The following is a 19932-nucleotide window of genomic DNA, read 5'->3' as shown; positions in this document are numbered from 1 at the left end:
AAAATGATTAAAGCGCTGTTGGGGAACTATTTATCCAGCACTGGAATTTCATTATATTTATCATCTATTCCACTTTTAATTTCAAGCTATGTAAGAGGAAATGTCTATACTAAGAATAGAAAAATAAGGAAAGGAAAAATGGAAATGTGATGTATTTTTAGTAAGACCAAGGAGGAGCTAGTTACTAAAATGGTTATCAGGCTAAATCTAAGTAAGTGGTTTGCAGGGTGAACTGGACAGAGGAGAACTTGTGATCAGCAGTCATTGGTTCCACTCCCTGACCATACTTTAGAATCACCAGAGGCACTTTCAGTATCTCACGGGCTCATCCCTGACCGATTATATCAGAATCTCTGAGATTCCAATTCAGATGTCAGTATTTTTAAAGCTCCTAGAGAGTTTTTATTGTGCTGCAAAGATTGAGAACTTTTGCTCTAGTAAAATAAGTAATGAGGATTTGAACTTCGGGGCTGACAGAATGGAAAAGAGGGAAAGAATGTAAAAAAAAAAATAGTTTGAAAGGAAAATCAATATTTCTATTGAAAATGGTACAAAAATTGTTCACACGGTGTCGTCCATGAAAAAAATAAAAACTCCCCTTGTACATGCAATAAACAAGTTTGGAAAATCTGACAAGCTTGATCAGACAATAGAGCTCCATTGATACAAAGGCAAAAGCTTGCCCAGGAAGGGTCGTTTATGCAGCAGTGCCTCGCTCTCCTTGTCTGTACATTTGAGTTATTAGTACCTCTCCTATCTCCTTAATAGGGATTTTAAGAGCATAAAATACAATAATTCAGAAAAGAGAACTCACATGGATAGCCAGCGCAGGATTCATGTAAGCCATTACTTTAAACGGAATCAAACTTAGTAGGTTCACATGAAACATATCATTTCTACTTCCCTGGAATGACAAACTAACTGTAATTCCATGGTGTAAAAACATCTTTTGAAGTTGTTTCTGGCATTTCAATAGGTTGAGTCCCAAATTCTAGATCCATCGTTTGGGCTCATTGCTCTGCCAACAAAGTTGGGTCTTTCATTACCTCACTTTAAGTAACAACAGCAACAAAAGTTGCATGTTTTAATAATTACATGCAGAGTAAGCTATAAATTACCTTTGACTGAATGAGTAACTAATGGAAGTAGCCAACGGTTTGTCCCTGCTGCCTTTGTGAGCCTTGCCTATGTTTTCCCATGGTAATGTTCGAGCTGGCTGCAACAACCAGGCAAGTAAAGTTCCTCTACCCTTTGACAACTAACCACTATAACCCTTAGAAGTTGCTTTCAAATAAATTCCAGGATGCTACCAAACTATACTTAAATTTCTGTCATATTTTTAGTTATATAAAGGAAAGAGATTGGAATAGGGACAAAATGAGTTTGAACCATCCCCTTTAAAAATGCAATGCAGTTCCAACTTGCCTCACACCATTACCTTTTGAAATCCTATCCAGTCTCAAAATTATGAATATTAATGATTTTATTCAGTACTTAATGTTCCCAAAATGTTTTGCAATCACCTTTCGTTAATCCTCATAAAATCCTATTGAGGCGTGCTAGTGTTAATATTCCTGTTTCATAGCTAGAGAAATCGAGGTTCAGAAATGTTACAGAACTTACAAGTGATGAAACAAGCCAGTTGACAAGTGAGACTGAGTCTATGTAGCCTTTTTCTTTCTGCAGCTTACTGCTCTCCCTAAAAAATTTTCATGTTAAAGTGCTCCGTTGGTCAAGTTGTCTTTCCTATAACTCCAGGCCTGGTTGGGCCAAAAACCTTTGTATTTAGTAATAGGTCTGCTAAGTCATAGCAGAATTTTTGAAAGGTTCCTTAAGTTTTCTGCAACCTAAGCATCTTTATAAAAAAAAAAAAAAAGTACTGATCCAGAAAACTGAGAAACTGGGTCTAAGATAATTCCTGAATCACACATTGTTGAAGAGGCAAGGAGCAGAACACCAAATGATGGGTCCAGCCCAAGAAAAGATTTACGATTGTCTGTAGTGAAGTCAGTTATCCCTTTTTACCTTATTTTCCTGTTTCTTTCCTTTCAACTGTATTGCTATTTAACCAACAAAATTTACTTATTCAACATATTGTTTCTAGGAGCCTATTGTGTGTCAGACACTTCATAAAATACCAGAAATATACAAGAATGAATACTAAATACACTATCCCAGCCCTGTGGCTCACAGCTTGGTAGAGGAGATAGATGTATAAACAAATAGCTCAGACTACAATGTGCTATATACTGGAGCTGGGTTGGAAGTAAAGTGGGACGAGAACACAAAGGAAGCACCAATTAAGTGCCTAGAGGAAGTGGGGAATGCCTGCAAGAGAAGGCCCCTCTCAGCTAGGTCTTAAGTGAGTGTGTGGGAGTTTGCCAAGGGGAGGAAACTAAGCATTAAGAGGGGGAAGAGTGACATTCTTTCTAAGGATGCTTAATTACATACTAACAGGATTCTAAATCTTAACTAGAAAGCTCAAGCGGTATTTTCCTGAACTGGGGCCTTTTCTGACACTTTCTCCAAATCACAATGCAATCCATATTCAGCAGCTCATTATACATTTTCTATTCCGCAACCTAAGTGTCAGTAGTAAGGGACCATGGAAACATCATGTGGTGAAAAGATGGAAAATTTGAAGTTGGGACTATCATACACAAGGCCATGGTCGAGGGGGGTTGGGGGCAGAAGAGGGAGAAGGAAAGAGGCAGACAAAGAGGACATTGAAGGAGAAAAGGAGACAAGCAACAACTGGCGTTAGTATTTACAAAGTAGTTCTCTCGGATATGATTACATTTGGACTGGACCTTATGGGGTTACTGTATCAAATGAATTAATGATTGTGAAAGTGCTTCATAAAATGAAGAAACTATACAAATAAGTGCTGTTATTATTGAGAGTGAGCTTCAGCCTGTAATGGAGATGGGTCCCATGCTCACCAGGCCCAAATGCAGCTGTGGTCTAGAGCTGCCACATCTGAAAGGACAGAGATGAGAGGAAGTCTGGGAAGGTCTGAACGAGCATATGTGTGCACGGGGGTGTGACCTCCTTTGGCTCTGTTGCATTGCAGAGAGAATTTCCTGTGCCAGCTCAGCCATAGCCTGCCTTTCCTACAGGATATCAAGCTCCAAGTTTACAGTTCCTATCAGGGAGTCTCTTTGTTTGAACAAAGCCTCATTTGTTAGGAAGTGTCACAGATCAGCGTGTATCAAATGCAAGATTGAATGTCCCTCAAGCACAAAGACATGCAAAGCTATGCCAGGATACCAGCAATGGGGCTTTTCACCATGAGAAAACAGATGGTCAGAGTGAAAAAGGCCAGTCTTTATGGAAAAGAAATTCTTCCAACCCACCCCCACCCCCATGCCCCACTTCCCCCGTTCCCCCTCCCCTGCTCTTCTTTCACTCCATTGCACTGACAGGGAAACATTCGATCTGCTGCAACATCATCTGATGTTTGTGTCCTTTTAATTAAACCAAGAGATCTGAAATAGGGACACCCTTGTCTTTGCAGAGAAATTATTTCAGAAAGAAGATAATGGAACCTCTTTTTCTTCAGGCTTGCAAGAGGCTTGTGTGTAATTTGTCCTTTGCAAGAGCAATCAAAGATAACCGGTACGCAATTGATTACGGGCTTTGTGTCCTTTTAATTACTTGTTTCTACACACTGGTTTAGTTACATGCTGAAAGCAGATCTGTCTGAGTTCTCTCTAGGCTGTAGTGCTTTCTTTTGCTTACATGGTTTAATAATAAAGCTATTAGTAAGCCACCACCACATAGAACAATCCTATCAGACTGGAATAGATCTTGAATCTTGTTTTGTTTTTTTTTTTTCAATAGGCTATTAGATGTTTTTCTGGAAAAAAAAAGTTAAAGAATGCTATATCAATGCTTAACTAAACAAAAAATATTCTACAATCTAAAGTCTTCCATATTCCCAAAGTAGAGTTCACAAGGACAGAGAGGTTAGAATTTATACAGCAGGGGTTTAGTTTGCTTTTTTAATGGACAAAAATAGGAATTACTTTTTCTTTCTTTTTACTGAACTCTGAAGTCTGTCAACTGAATTCCTTCGAATAAGCATAGGGGGAAAAAAACCTAAAAGTTAGCATAATACATAGACTAGATTATTATTATTATTTGAATTCCATGTACTAAAAATGCCATCAAATCAGTAAATGACAGACGAAAATGTAGAAACAATTTTACTATCATTTTAGGTTCTCTACCTAAAAGCTTTCTAATAATAGGAAACTGACTCAATCTCTGCCGCTGTTTACTTACATGCTACTTAACTTATGCCCTAGAAAGAACGAAAACACAAGGGTCATAACCACATGAAAGAAAGCCATCTAATTTCAGTATGAAAACTCTGAGACTACAGCTGCTGAAATAGGAAATGAACAGAAAGCTTAACAAAAGGCGTGATCCCCAATAAGGACCAGGATCCTGCTATATCGAATCTCCATAGATGTGAGCTCATTGCAAATGGTGAAACTACCCCAAATTCTGGGAACTCCTATGAGTCTAAATCCCCACTCACCTGCCGTGCACGCTCTCAAGTCCTTTACGCATCACTTCTGCCATGGTATTAGATTCCTGCTTCCCAGGAATGCTCTGCTTTACAGACATATATCTGCCTATGAAGTGTCCAATGTGTGTGTGCTTGACAACATGGGAAATATAAAAATTTACCTTCTTTGAAGTATGATTCCTTCTGACAAAGAACTAGTCTAGGTGAGGAAATGAGTCTTGAACAAATGTGAAAAAAATAAGCATTGTGAGTTCTTACAAAAAAAGAGGACATTAGTATACAAAATGCAGGCAGATGGGATGTAAGCTGTGCTGAAACATAAACGAGTATAAAGTGGGTTGGCAAAGGCAGAGAATAGAAGAGAGAGCATTCTAGCACGACTTCATGAGGTGGTAATGAATAGGATAGAAGGCATGAATGAAGAGAAGCAGAAAATGAAGGACTATGGATAAGTCGAGGCTGATTATAAAAAAGCTTAATGTCATTCTTTTTTTTCAACAAGTGTTTTCCAATGCTTTCTGTGTGAGAAGTGTTGAGCTGAGTATTGGAGATTACAAAAAGAATGACAGTCTTTATCCACATGAAACTCACCATCAGATGGAAAAGACAACCTGAGTATATGAACCATCAAAATTTATGTATCTATATGCCATTCTAGCAGATCTTCATAGCTACATTAACAAAATAGTACTGTTTATTTGGTATGTTTATCTTATACCTAATATAATGTATTATCTTGCTGATAGCTGTAACACATTCTTATGTTATGCTCCTCCATGTTGATTATTTGTACTATTTCATGAATGTTTCATGTTTCTCTCCTTCCCTTGTCCAACTGCTTTCTTACCAACTGCTTTTCCCCCCAGCATTTTCTTCTCCATTATCGCAGAATTTCATTTAGCTCTTATTGGATCTCTCCTCTGATGTTTCACATTATCAGAGTTCTTCCACAAGGTTCAGCCATTTGTACATTTCTTAGAACAATTAAAGATATGATTACATATCTAAGAATCATGAAATTCCTAGAATGCTGGTGTCAGTGTAAAAACCATTGTAATCTGATCTTTGGAAAAACACACCTGAGAATTGTAAACACGCAATTTAATGTAATATATGTCTAGGCAATGCCTTTATACGGTTTTAAATAGAGTTCTGAGTAAACTACTATGGTAGTACAGAAGGAGGGGTGACTAGCAAGTATATGGAGGTGAATTTCATATAGATCTACTTCTTTAGGTGAAAATGGTACAAAACTAACTATGCAGCATAACCTAAAAACAGATATAACAAATTTCCTATATCCCATGCTCCTCTTCCTTTGGTGAATCTTCCTCTAAATTATTTAGAAATGCAATATTTCTGATTTCCTTCACTTACAAATGCCCATGGTTGGTGGGCTCTGATGCAAATTGCTTCACAGCAGAAGCCACTCTGCCTTTATACTCTAATTTGCAGCCAAGCTGGCTTTTAGCTGGTGCTTTGTCCTTGAGCTATCGTTCACTGTCAGGGCCTCTCCAGGGCATGCCAGCTGTTCTCTTAACAACAGGGAAGGAGGGAAGCAGTCATATGTCGACGATTCCCAAGAAAAGCGTGCTCTGGCTACCATGATTCTTTCTTGATCCTAAGACTAATAATCATGTAGCTAAGATCAGGGCCACTCCTGGACAAACTTGTGAAGTACATAATACTTTCCTTAGTTAAAATCCATTTTCCCTCGGCCCCTACTCCTTACCAGGCCTTAGGCTGCACCTGCCAATTCCAGAACTTATTCAGTCTACCCTTTCTGGATGGGGATTCAATCTATAGAACAGTGGTTCTCAACTGAAGGCTTAATATTTACTCCCAAAATATACCTCACATGTATGTGTACACACACACATGTAAACACACATGAATGCAAAATTTTGCATAAAATTTCAGGTAATTTATAAAATTCTCCCTGAAGATAGCCTAGAATAAAAACCTCTGTCTCAACCTTCTTTTTTTTCTCTTTCTTTTCTATCTTCATCCTTTTCCCCATTTTCTCATACCTCATTCTCTGATAATTAGATTGGTTCCAATCTAATCACAAGAAAGTGTTTAAAAAAATTTTTTAATATATTTTTTAATTTACTCCAACGAAAAGGAACCATGGGTTTACTTCTCTTTTGCCCTCTGCTTACACAACTACTATTGAGACAACCACAATAAACCTATTTTGTGAAACTTTTGGTATGGCTCATAAGGAATTCTGAAGAGAAATTTCATATTTTTCTTCTTTTCAAGGATAATTAAATATCAAGTTGGAGAGACTAATGATTAAATTTCCTTCTCTTTGGACACTGAGCAATAGTGATCCAATTTTAACAGCTGCCGACTGCCTCCCAATGATTACGTTTTCAGGAAGCACCATTTGTTTTACGGCACAGTTGCAGGTGGTGCTTGCTCATCTAAAGGCAGAATTCTAAAACAGCTAAGTTGGCATTGTCCAGTGTCCAACTTTCAAAATGGCTCTGGCCTTCTCCAGAAAAGGAAAAGAAAAGTTAGAAAGGTTAGTAAGAGCACACCACAGGTAAATATATGTGTGCGAAATCACTGTGAGCTAAAGGAAGATTTTTAAAAATATATAGTGTATGATATTGCTATCCAGCATACTGTAAAGAAATACTTATCTCTGAGTGTTTTGTAAGATGGATTAGCTTTGAAATCCTGATGAAGTTCACCTGATAAAATATTTTAAGTGATATTTTCTGTACTAAATTAAAAAAAAAAATAAGTAAGCAATTGTGTTGGGTGACTTCTTAGCCAGTCTTGGATCATTGTTAGACTCTTAAAAAGAATAAAGCTAGAAAAACCTTTCCGAGCTTTTGAGTGGAAAATTTTCAGTATGTGAAGAAAGATGAGGCCATGTCAGTCCTGCAGTCTAAAGCAAAAAGAACAAAAATGTGATACATATGCTCCTACATCTTCCTCGGTGCCTATTTTAAACATTGCTATTTAATTATGACATATTTTTCTGCTTAGCCCAGACACAATCTCAGAATCTTTCTGAACACAGTTACATAGGCACTCTCTACCAATTGTTTGAAAGTGACAGATGAGATAAAGCTGTCTTGCTGTTTCTGAGCTAGATCATTGATGGAGCCATTGAGCCATTGCAAATGCAGAACTACTTGAGTTCTATCTTGGATAGGGGACGGGGTCCAATACAACAGCTTCTCCATACCATGTGACTGGAGTAGTGGTCATAAACCACAGCCTATGGGCCAACTCTGACCTGCCAACTGGTTTTGTAAATAAAAGCTTATTGGAACAACAGCTACACCCATTTGTGTTTGTATTGTGTCTGACTGCTTTGCCTGCTTTGGATTATATACGCCAATAATTTAACAAACTAGTCTGAGTCGATTTTTTTTTTTTACTTTCAGTCAAGAATAACACATATTCCAGAACTTTGGATTCTTGTTTGGCCTCAATGGTGGTCATTATCTCTTCCAAGGACTCCAAACTTTCAATAACACAAGAAAGAACAAATTAAGAGCCTATGATTGGCTTATAGACACCAGGGGCATTTGTTTTTTGAGAGCCATGAAAGCATGCTTTCATGAGATGTGATATGAGATATGATGCAAAGTCAACATTCTTTTCCCTTCTTGTTTCCCTCCCTTTCTATCAGCTCTTCCTCCCAGACTTGGCTTTTTTCCCTTCTTGTTTCCCTCCCTTTCTATCAGCTCTTCCTCCCAGACTTGGCTTTTACATGCCCTGAGAAGCTCTTTCTAAGACAGAGTAAACTACTTCCTAGTGAGTTCTGTGGTCAAACACCATGCAAAACCTGTTTGCCATTCCTGCTATTGCCTGGCCATAAGGCCATGTTTTGATATGGAGATACGTCAGTTAACACAGCATCACACTGCAATTATAAATTTTTATTTACAAGCTACTGTACACATTAATGTTAAAGTCAAACCTGATAAACTGTATGTACTTCTTTCACTAGCATTCTTTTCTCAATGTGTTGTTTATCTTTACAAAGGACCAAGTCAAAATAATGCCTTCCGGAGTTTTATGACACCGAAAAGAGAACAGGAGGTTAGAAAGTTACTCTTCCTTGAACACCTCCACTGTGCTGAGCACTGAGCATCATGCTTTCCCACATTCAACTTTATTTATTCCTCATAACTTCCTGTGACATAAAAATGATTATTTTATTGACAGTTTCCCAACATGGATGAACCCAACAGACAACTGGTGATAACTCTTATGACTAAATTGATTAATGTAACTTCACTCTCATCCTTAAAGAATGTTTTCTACAGGAAACGATTCCTTATATTTGAGGGAATGGAAAAGGAAAAAGGAAAAGACTTAGAGAAAATGTTGAGAAAGGAGGCAACAGGTGAAGACCTGGAAAAGAAAAGAGTGTTACTTCTAATTTAGAAATTACTGGTAAAGCCTGTTCCCCAAAAAGATGTTCCTATCCCTAGCTAAGAAACCAGACAATCCATGTGTGCCTGATACAAGCAGATCATAAAGCCCTTTGACAGGAACTTCAAGGAACACAGTGGCAACCTGACATTCCTTTATCCCACCAAACCTGGCACACACAGAACAGATCTCTGAGAGATTTTTCTGTGGCAAGAACAAAGGATTCCAAAGAGGAAATTCCTACTGGGGTTGTGAAGCTGGGTCTATTGTGAAGAAGGCAACACAGTAGGACGGCTAAACTGCTCACTTAACATGTCTGCTCCTTTGCCACAGTTCCAAACCCACAACCGACTCACGGGGTGATATTGTTGGGAATAGCAGGAGCTCTGCAAACAACAATGAAGACTTTGACAGCAGTCCACTGGAGGAGACAAGAGGTCAGTGGCAGGCTCTGCATCTTTAAAAGGCATTTTCCAAATGACTGGCAAATGCTCAGCATTTTCATCCCTGTTTATCAAGGCAAGAAGATGAAATGCAGCTACATTCCGCTGAGTTTTAACAGCAGACAGACTTGGTGGATGTCTTTCAGCTTTACTCAGCTTTATTCAGCTCATTCTTCTGCCAACTAAGTTTTAACGCTACACTGTTCAACAACACCAGCACAGATACCATGAAAATAATTTGACTGTTCTTGCCTTTCTCTAACTCCACACTTTTCAGCAAAGGGCAGATTTAACCATATGATGGAGAGCTTTTCTTTTCTTTATTCAAATCCAGATTTGACCAATCCAGATCGGCAGTTAAACTGATTTCTCTTTAGGATATCTTTAGGTCCTCTTTCTTTAGCAGAATTCATTAACCCTTAACAACCCGTGCTTCTCTACATTACTCAGTTACAGTGAAGCGGTGAAGAGCAAGAAGTCTGGAGCCGTGGCCAAGTCAGTTATCCTGTATAAGTCTCAGTGTACTCGTCTATAAAATGGGGGGAACCCTACATTATAGGGTTTTTATTAAATTCAGTGTGCTAATGTAGTCAAAGCAGAGTGCTTTAACCACTATAAGAAAAGCTCTATTTATATCTATTTATGTATACATATATATGTGTGTGTGTGTGTGTGTTGTGTATATATATGAATATATTTTTATGCTATTGTTGTAATAATTCTAATTTTCAGAATATTTTATAATGGTCTTTTTAAAAAGTCTTCTGGAAACCTCTTATTTTCTCTTCGTACTCAAACAGTAGGCAGCTTTTTTTTTTTTTTATAGCTAAACAAAGTGCACCCATCTCTCCTTCCCTTTACCCATGAGCTGGCTTCTGACCCATTTCTAACAGAGTGTTTTCCTGGCTCCCTGTGATTCCAACATTTCCCTCTAACTTGCAGTGCAGTATCCTTCTCTCAAGGTCTAGCAGTGGGACAAGAACATAAGAGGGGAAAGTACAGATGAAAAAAGAAAGAAAAAGAAAAGAAAGCTGGATATATCTCATGCTTGTGTGGCTAATAGATTATATGACCTTTCACTGGTATCTCATTTTGGTGGTTGAGATTTAACCATCTATTTGATACTTAGGTCACTTGCATTAGAAAAAAAAATCATAATTCTTTTGCCTTTGGATCTTATTTTAATACAACTATGTAACTTTTACTTTTAGTAATTGATAAAATTTAAATCTTTAGATAGTTTTAATACAAAATTGGATCCATTAACAAAAGCAAGTCTCTCCCTGCAAATAGCAACACTACCTTCTTGAGCATTCTGTATTAAAGTGACTTGTGCTCACAGAGCAGTGCCTTCAGCTAGATAAGCTGTTTACTCATTGGTATTCAATGACTGCAAATAAAAATAAATAGAAAATAAAAAAGAAAATAACAAAAAGGGGAGGAATAGGACTCTGCCGTGCTGAAGACTTCAGTGTGAAATCTTCATCATCATTCCAATTCACTCTGAATTAAGCAAGTGGTCCATGACATGTGCGAAGTTGGATCGGCAGCACAAGCTCTACAGATGTGCCCATCTGGTATGCAGGTGTTTGCACTGATATTTCCCAGCCACACTTCCAGGGGGTAGCATTTTTGTGGAGCCTGCGCCACACTAGTATGGGGAAAGAAGAGAGAGGGACCACCCAGTGATAATAAATGGTGCCACTTCTAGGTTGACCACATCCCCTCAAAGAGTGGTTTTTAAATTTTATGTGCATCAAGATCACTTGAGCAACTTTATAAAAATGCAGAGTCCTGAGCTCCTCCCCCAAGAGACTTAAATTTAATATATATCTATGATATGTTTCAGAAATCTGCTTTCAACATTCTAAGTTACTCTAATGTAAGTGTTCCTTAGTCTGTATTTTGAGAAACACTACCACCAACACATGAAGTGGGTAAAAGAACACCTAGATAATAAAAGACACTTTTACCCTAGAGTTTCCAGCCATCCTCATTATGTGAATACATCCCTATAGCACTCACGAACACAATAGAAAATTGACCAGAACATCAGAGAAAAAAAATGTTTGACCAAGAAAACTTTGTATATTAACAAATCTTTTAAAAGTTATTTGTGTTTTTATTGATTAGCCCTATACCTATAAAGGGCAACTAAGTACAGCTTAGTTCAGAATGCCAATGATACATAGGTACCAACGGTGGTTGCTTTAAACCCTATCATGAACCTTTGCCCAATTTCACATGATTCTTTTGACAACTGGTACATATGTATTGTTATTCGGTGTCATTCTGTGACCACTATCAAATATACACAAGTGTCCCCAAGGAATTCTTCTCTGAGGCAGCTTTCAGCAACCAAGAACCATTCACCTCCTCGCTTATTCCAAGATTGGGCAACAGAAAGAAAAGATAGACCTAAGGAATCATTCAAGAGCCAGATCATGAAGTGGTTTTGGATCATGTTGAGTTTATACTTTCTTTAGTGGGTGATGAAAAGTCTCTGGAGCATTGCAATTAGAGGAACATTATGATCACAGTTAGTTAATAAAAGCCATATAGGCTATAAATTCTAAGGGTTATGTAATAACATATATGAAAGAATTCTGCTGAAAACAAAATTATATTAATTGTATATTAATAACATTGATGTAGTAAAATTATAAGTCATTAATATAGTTAATTATTTACATATCAATATACTCCTTCATCTAAAGAAAAAACAGAGTCTAGCACTTCTCATTAGTTCTAAGAATACATTTCTAAGAATAATATCCATTCAATAAATATTTATTTCATGGCCATGTTATGTTGGGCACTGTGCTAGGTGTCGGGGAGCAAAACAGGGAAGGTGTCCACTCTCAAGGTGTTTACAGTCTGCTGAGACAGACATTGAACAAATAATCAGAGAAGCTCTGGTTTTTCCACAGGGCTCTTTACTATTCCTGTTATTCTGAGCAATGTTGAGCTTTCATTTTTTCTTTAAGTATAAGCCCTTTCCCTATTCTGCCTGTCTCTAAGGGCTCCTAAGCAATCATCAGAGGTCTCAAACTGACTGCCTGCAGACCTATTTTGTTTGGTCCACACAATGTTGAGGCCCACTGTTGTTTTTAATTTGAATTTGTTGCCAACGTAAAATTCGAGCTTATAGTTTCTCTTGAATATTTAGCCAAACCGGACCTCAGTTTCAACAAAGCAACAAGAATCTGGAGCTGCGTAGCAGCTGCCCTCTTCAAACGTAATCTGTTCTGTCCATTTGGTCACATTTTATCCCAGTCCCTACACCTCCTGACATGCAGGTCAAGGGTCTGCGGGCATCAATCATCTCCCTCGAGTTGCTGTTTTTCCTACACCTGGTTCAGTGCGCTCATCTACATTCCTTGCTAGACTTTCTTGGACAGTTGAGTTTGCAAGTCCCCCTCTACAGAAAAAAACTCGACAATTCTTTTACAAAATATACTTCAGCATGTTCTCTCCTCTGGTTCTATTTATCAAGTCTCTAGACCAAGTGAGTAATCAAATGCTGTTCATCGCTCAGTTTATTTATTCAAGTACTTCTTCAATCCATTTGGTCCAAGAAAACCAAATTGCTCATTGTTTAGCCCCAAATGTGACCTGCCACTTTCTATTTCCTTGTCTTTGGTCCTGATAGACTCTCTAACTGGAACTCGTGCCAACTCTCCAAACTCAGATTATCCAATTCCATCTCTCAAGTGCAGCCCAAATCCCACATGTTATCCAAAAAGCCCTTCTTGATTTCTCTGGTTGAGTGTGGGTAGCCTTCCTGTGAGCTCTCATACCATCTTATCTGAACCTCTGTAAAACTCTGCATTCTTTCTACTTCACAACAAAGCTTTCTAAATTTGAGCTCCTTAAAGGCTTGAATTCTACCTATCATTCTTTCTTTTTCCATTAACAGTGCCTAGCAGAGAACAATGATCATTTGCACAATAAATGAAGAGTGATTCTACTTAAAATAATAGTAAAGGTGTTAGGTAGCTAGTCAGACATGAGCAACGGGGAACAAAGGAATAGGGGCCCAACCCAGAGACTGCTCAAAGAACACCGCAATGGTAGTAGAATTCTAGGTACGCACATGTACACTAAGCAAAGAGTTATATAGCATCCAAGTGTCAGTCAAAATAACCTCACTTGCCAATCACCTAGGAATGCCTTTTGAACCACCCAACACAGCCCAAATATAATGCAGACATTCCCACTTCTGGGCCTTTTTTGCCCTTCTGGGTTCTCTTTCTCTTTCTGGTGGCCTTTTGTGGCCTTTTTGCCCATTTGTGGCCTTTTTGGCCCCTTTGTGTTGATTATTTTGCGGGGACCATGTGTCTCCTTGGGACATACTTTGTTTTTCTCCATGTGCTTCCTTGAGGCATTCTTCGTCTTTCTAAAATATACTTTTAATACAACTATTAAATCTCAATGCCCCGTGATTCTTCACTGAGTCGTTTGAGGAAGAACGGAGGGAAAATGCAAACTACACTTCTGTGCCATGGTTATCCCTCTCCCTCCCCTCTACCTTTGAGGTAACACCGAACTCCAATGGGCCCCAACAGTGACAAAGAGAACAGGAAGATACTGAATATATTTAACCTCCTCTAGGATACGCATCATTGTCTTCAATGCTCAAGCCACACAGACATGCATTTGTTTGGGGATTCTTTTGCGTTTGTTTAACCTATTACTTCCTGTGTGCCATTCCCATACGTATGTCCAGCGGAAATGTGTATTCATTCCATGCGTTTTTTCGGTTCCTTGTTTCGTATTCTATTCCAAGACATTTTCTCTTTTCTCTCATTAGGAATGTTGCACAAACCAACTTTCATTCTTTGTTCTAGACTCTAGAGCTATAACAGAGTTTGTGATTTATCTTGTTTTTACTTAACTATAAGCCCTTGAGGGCAAATACTTTTGGCCATCATGTCTTATACTAGGAAATAAATGTTTTCTTAACAGGAGCCTTTCATTTAGAGTTAGGCTCCATTTGGACATTGAATTCTAGAGCTAGAATGCATCCTTGTAAGGATGTTAATTTCTACCCATTGTAAGGGTAATATGCTTTTCTCTAAAATGAGAGAAGAAAAGCAAATGTACATGCAAAGAAGGTAAATTTCTTATGCGGTTTCACACAGGTAGATACTGGAATCATCTGGTCTATTTAAGATGTGAATGGAATGAGCAGAAAATATAAGTGCATTTTGAAAAATGATCTTGCATACACATTCACCGCTCTAGGCTAGAGTGTCCTGAAGTCACCAGTTACCCATTTAGCTGCTCAATTAGCACTTCTTAAGAGCTGTGTGCTAAACCACCTAAGGCATACACACAAAATTTTCCTGTTCACTACTTAACAGTTTAACTCCCAAGGTCAAAGGGGATTTATTTTTTTCTTCTTGCAAGACAACCTTTCCATTGCAGTTTTGCCTCTAACAATCTTGCCTCTACGCTCCTGATCTATACCTTCTTCTGTGTCAGACAGCCATTTTAAAGTAAAAATAAATAAATAAAAATAAAATAAAAACACTTCCCTTCTAGAGAGTTAAAAGATTTCAGAGCATAAAGTGCCCACAGGCAGATCACTTATAAATACCTAGCTTAGTCATAGAGCTCAACTTGGCAAATTACAATGGACAAGCCTGTTTTTCAGTTACAACCTGTTTTATACTTAGGCTAGCCCAGCTATTTCCTTTATTTCCAATTCCTTGGAGATGCCAGATCCTTTCTGGCTGAATCCCAGGCATAATGTACTAAGTTTGAGGCATGGCTTTACTTATTAGCCTCCAACGGGCACCCCTTAACTGGTGACTTCTCCTTTCATTGTTCCGTCATTAGACCCTCCTGAGTGCCTGTCTTAAGCATACAGTCCAGGTCTGTTTCCACCAATTCCTGTCCCCTTCTGCTCTTAATCCAAATCTCATTTCCGTTCTTTTTGCTATTTCCAGGCAAATTCACTAGTTCTCTTTTCCTCCCCAGCCTGGCCAGTCACAGTGGGTCCTGGTCTCATTTCCTGATGTCAGTCATCCCCAGCCCCTCCTAATCTTCTGTTGATAAATGGAAGGCTCTTTTATGACAGATGGCCAAATCCTTATGCAGAGGATAAAGAGGTGAACAAAGCCAAAAAAAGCCTTTCATTAGTACTTTTGGTGAAGACAGTTAACACAAAGTGGAATGGGGTGAGAAACAAAGTCACTAAGTTTAGAGTATTAGTTTTTCAGTGCATATAAGTAAAAATCAGATTCTAAGGCAGTGTTTCTCAATGTGGTTCAATAGACCACCTGTCTCGGAACCACTTGTGGTAAGGTAGGGGTGAATGAGAGGGAGGGCTGCTTGATAAAATCCTTGACTCTGCCCCCGAATGACTGAGACAAAATCTCTGAGCATCTACTAAGAATCTGAGTTTTTGACAAACTCCCAGTTTTTTTTCTAATGCACATTCAAGTTTAAGAGCGTATGTGTCACTGTTGCCCTTTAAAAGCAGTTTTTCTTTATCCTATGTTTATTGGGTGTCTAATATTTAGGTTTCTTCTATACTCGATATAGTATTTGATATATGCTCTTCTAGGCACTGGCGATATTACAGAAAATGAATGGATAAGTTTCTTCTTTGTAAATCTTGCATTCTGGTAGGATAATAGATCTGTGGCCATCATAGCAAGATAATAAAATGAAAACCGATGAAGAGTTCTAGTCACTTACTGGAAAATAGATTACATGCATATATATGCAGGTGCATTTATGTATATATTTTACGTGTATTTCTATATTCACATAAAATATAAAATGAGAAATTAATTAGAGTGATTAGTTTATGTTCTTCCACTTTCTAGGAATTGCTTAGAATATTACTTTAGATTCTTCTAGAATATTTTTGGAACAAAACATTAAAAGCTTACGTGTAGGCTATAAAATATATCCACTTTCTGAGTTAAAATATTTTAAATACAAAGCACTGAAGGATAAATTCTTAGTGATGAACATAAATCTGAATTTATTCCATAAGAAAAGCAGCACCAAGAGATAGCATGTGAGTCAGCACACAGGCACCAGGGCATGTACCCAGGGTATACATGGGCTGGATGAGTGCACATGCTTGCTCCCCAGCCCTCAAGCCAAACACTTACTACCAAGCCCCCTAACCAAGTCACTTGAAATTGCTGGGATCTCACTCAGAATTTCACTACTAATATATAGAGAAAGTCACAAATGAATGCCTTTCTGGATTTAAGTAAAAATTAAGGGGAGTGGAGCATGAAAAATGAAAAGCATAAAGCATCTGTGAGCCAAGCTGCCAGTTTCACTCACCCTCTTTTCTCTTGCACAAAGAGGTATTTCATTTGGGAGTGTGAATATGTGTGTGACCAACATGAAGACAGTATTTTAAAATCAGCCAGCAATCCCTGGGCCATTTCAGATGTGTCTCTACTTCACAGGGCCTCTTGGGGACCACTGGGAGCAGGTGTGAAGTTCTAGTTTATTAATAAGTTAAGTCAACGTTGCTGTGCATTTCGAAGGACTGGCTGATCTCAATGAATATAGAGAAGCAATGCATCAGAAAGACATATAAAAAATTAAAATGCTACCATTATTATTATTAAAAATAGTACCTATTGAATGTGTACTATATTTCAGGCATTGTGCAAAGTGACTTAGAAGTTTATTGAATTGTTTAAATAAATTAGTAAAAAAAAATTTCTGGATTAAAAACATTGAAATTATAGTTGACTATGAGAATACAATTTGTATCAAAGAGAATCTCTAGGTTGTTTCTTCCACATATTGGCTTTAATTTCTTGCTTTGCTTTGCCAACAGAGCTTAAAATTTGGGCCAAGCCTTTCTGCTAATACAAGTGTGATCCATTAGGCTTGATTATCCCTGAAAAGCTTTCAGAAGGCTATAATCTCCACCATGTAGGGTGGGGTGTTAACATTCATTTTTACTGTGCTTCAAGAGGGCACCAGAAGAAAAGAAATAGAATATAAAGTATTAGTGCTAGGCAGAACTTTAAAAAAACTTAGCCAAGTCCCCTAATTTTTAACTAGAAAAATGAGTGAAGACATAGTCTGAGCTTATACGGTCTTCCATATCTCCCATATTTCCTTTCGTATTCAGGCTTTTGTTTCAACCATCAGGCTTCCAACGCATGGTTCTCAACCAAATAAAGCTCATATGATGTTGTCATCCTTTCTAGAACCTTTGTCTACGTAGTCAGCTCACAGGACTGAAAGGCCAGGCCAGCCACCAGTTCTTTTGTAAATGACAGTCATTGAGGAGCAAAGCGGCATACTCAGAACCGCAGGTAATTATAATCATGACTGGCTGGAATTGATTTTATAACGTAGAGGTGTTAAAGTTTAGTTGTACTAAAATTGCATAATGACCCTGGGATGCAATAAAGAATTACTGACAAAAAGAAAATAATGCCTCCCATTATCTTGACTCATGTTTGTGTCAAATGCATCCAGAATAAAGCTTCTCCATTCACAAATGTTATGGGGGAAGAGGAGGGGAAATGCAGGTTACTCACACGAATTTCTGATTATTTAGCCCATTATTGAAAAGTGAATAAAGTCTTTTTCTAAGCTTTCCCCCTTCCTGATATAAACCAAGAGAGTGATTCAAACCTGTGTGCACCAAGGATAGTCATAGAAGCCAGCCAGCCCCCACAAGGAGAGACTGTGGAATTCAGTCTGACAGGACTCAGAGGAATCATGTAAGTTATCTCCAATATCTGAAGGCCCATCATGAAGGGAAACCCAAACTCATTTTTTTGTTGTTGTTTCTGAGAAACAGTAATGATAAGAGTACTAGTTATTATTGAGTACTAACCAGTGTCAACCACCATGCGAGAGCATTTAATTCATTATATCTATCTAATTCTTCTATCAACCTCAGAGTAGATAAGTTGTCCCATTTTATACGTGAAGGCAAGAGGTGGGGGTGCAGAGTGGTTAACCTTTGGTGTACCCAAAGTCGCATTTTCAGTAAGTAATAGGGATTCTAATCCAGGACTCTGTCCACCTCAGTAAACCAGTTCCATCCTTTCTGTTGCTCAGGACAAAAACCTTGAAGTCACCTTGAGTCCTCTTTTTCTCTCATACCCTACATCAAATCCTTCAGCAGACTATATCTGCTCTACTTTCAAAATATATTCAGAATCTGAATAGTTCTCAACCATCTCTGCAATTGCCAGTCTGCTCTAAACCCCGAGTACATCCCATCTATGTTATTACTTAGAGTCCTCCTAACTGCCCTCTTAGCTTCTGCCCTGGCCCCTGCTAGTACGTGTTTGACAAAGCAGCTAGAGTCATCCTTAAAAAGGGAAATTCGAGTGCATCACACTTCTGTTCAAAAGTGTCCAATGACATCTTACCTCAATATGAGTAAAAGCCAAGGCTGTCATTACAATTGTCTATATAAGACCCCACCCAATCCAGTTGCTATTTTCCACTTCCTTGCCACTCTTCATATATAGGCTTAGGGCTTTTGCACCTGCCGTACCCTCTGCCTAAATGCTCTTTCCTGAAATATCTGCTGAGATCACTTTCAACTCCTTCAGGTCATTATCAAAGTCACCATCTCAGTGAATCTTTCCTGACTGTTCGATATTAAACTGCAACCTGCCAACTGAGCTTCCTTTTTTTTTTTTTTTTTTTTTTACCCATAGTACTTATTACCACCTAACAGACCAGATTGTTTTGTTTTGTTTTGTTTTGTTTTGCTTTTGAGCTGTCTTCTCTTCTCACAGTATGAGTTCTGTGAGGGCAGGGATTTTTTTTTTTTCCTGTTTACTCCTGTGTCTAGAAACTAAAACAGTGTTTGTTACCTACTAGGCAGTCTATAAATGTCTGTTGAATAAATGACCATATCCCAAGACTATATGTCCCAAGACTATGTACAACTGACCTAATCTAGCTTGAATAGAGACGTAATTAAGCTAAGAGCCTCCGCATCATGGGAATATAGACTATCGAAGCCAAAATACATCTTCAGAATTATCTAATTCTCTAAGTAGGGCCAATTGGGAGACACCAAAAATGGATACGATACAGAGATTCTCCCACAGTGGCTTCAAAAATGTAACAAAGCTATATGAAATCAAATGGACTGTACAACCACACAGGGAAGGTACTATGGGGGAGGGGAGGTGGTAAATTCCTAAACTTAAAAGACCTTTCCAAGCCTGGTATTCTGTGACTCTCAGGCTTGTTCCACCTTGGGCTGGGCTCATGTCCTGAGGCCATAATGTCTTCTCCAGCTGTATGCTCGTAGCTATGCTCCAGCAGATATAGGGCACAGTACCATCTGTTTATGAGGCACGATGAGCATCTTCCCCTAGCATTAGAATAAAGGATGGAGAATGAGAGAATAAGTACCCCATTATGTCCCAAGTCTCAGAGAATGGGGAGTCAGAAGCCAGAGTGAGCCTTTTGGGAGAGTCATAAGCAAGGCATCTAGGGCAGCAAGGTTGTTTTTTGTGGCAGACATCACTGCATTTCCTTGTCTCTGCAGAAGGGAAGGCAGATTTTCCTAGGAGA

The sequence above is a fragment of the Rousettus aegyptiacus genome, unplaced genomic scaffold (genome assembly GCF_014176215.1).
Source record: "Rousettus aegyptiacus isolate mRouAeg1 unplaced genomic scaffold, mRouAeg1.p scaffold_m13_p_8, whole genome shotgun sequence".
Classification (NCBI taxonomy): domain Eukaryota; kingdom Metazoa; phylum Chordata; class Mammalia; order Chiroptera; family Pteropodidae; genus Rousettus; species Rousettus aegyptiacus.
The sequence above is the reverse complement of the archived record's forward strand: the minus strand, read 5'-3'. Positions refer to the sequence as shown.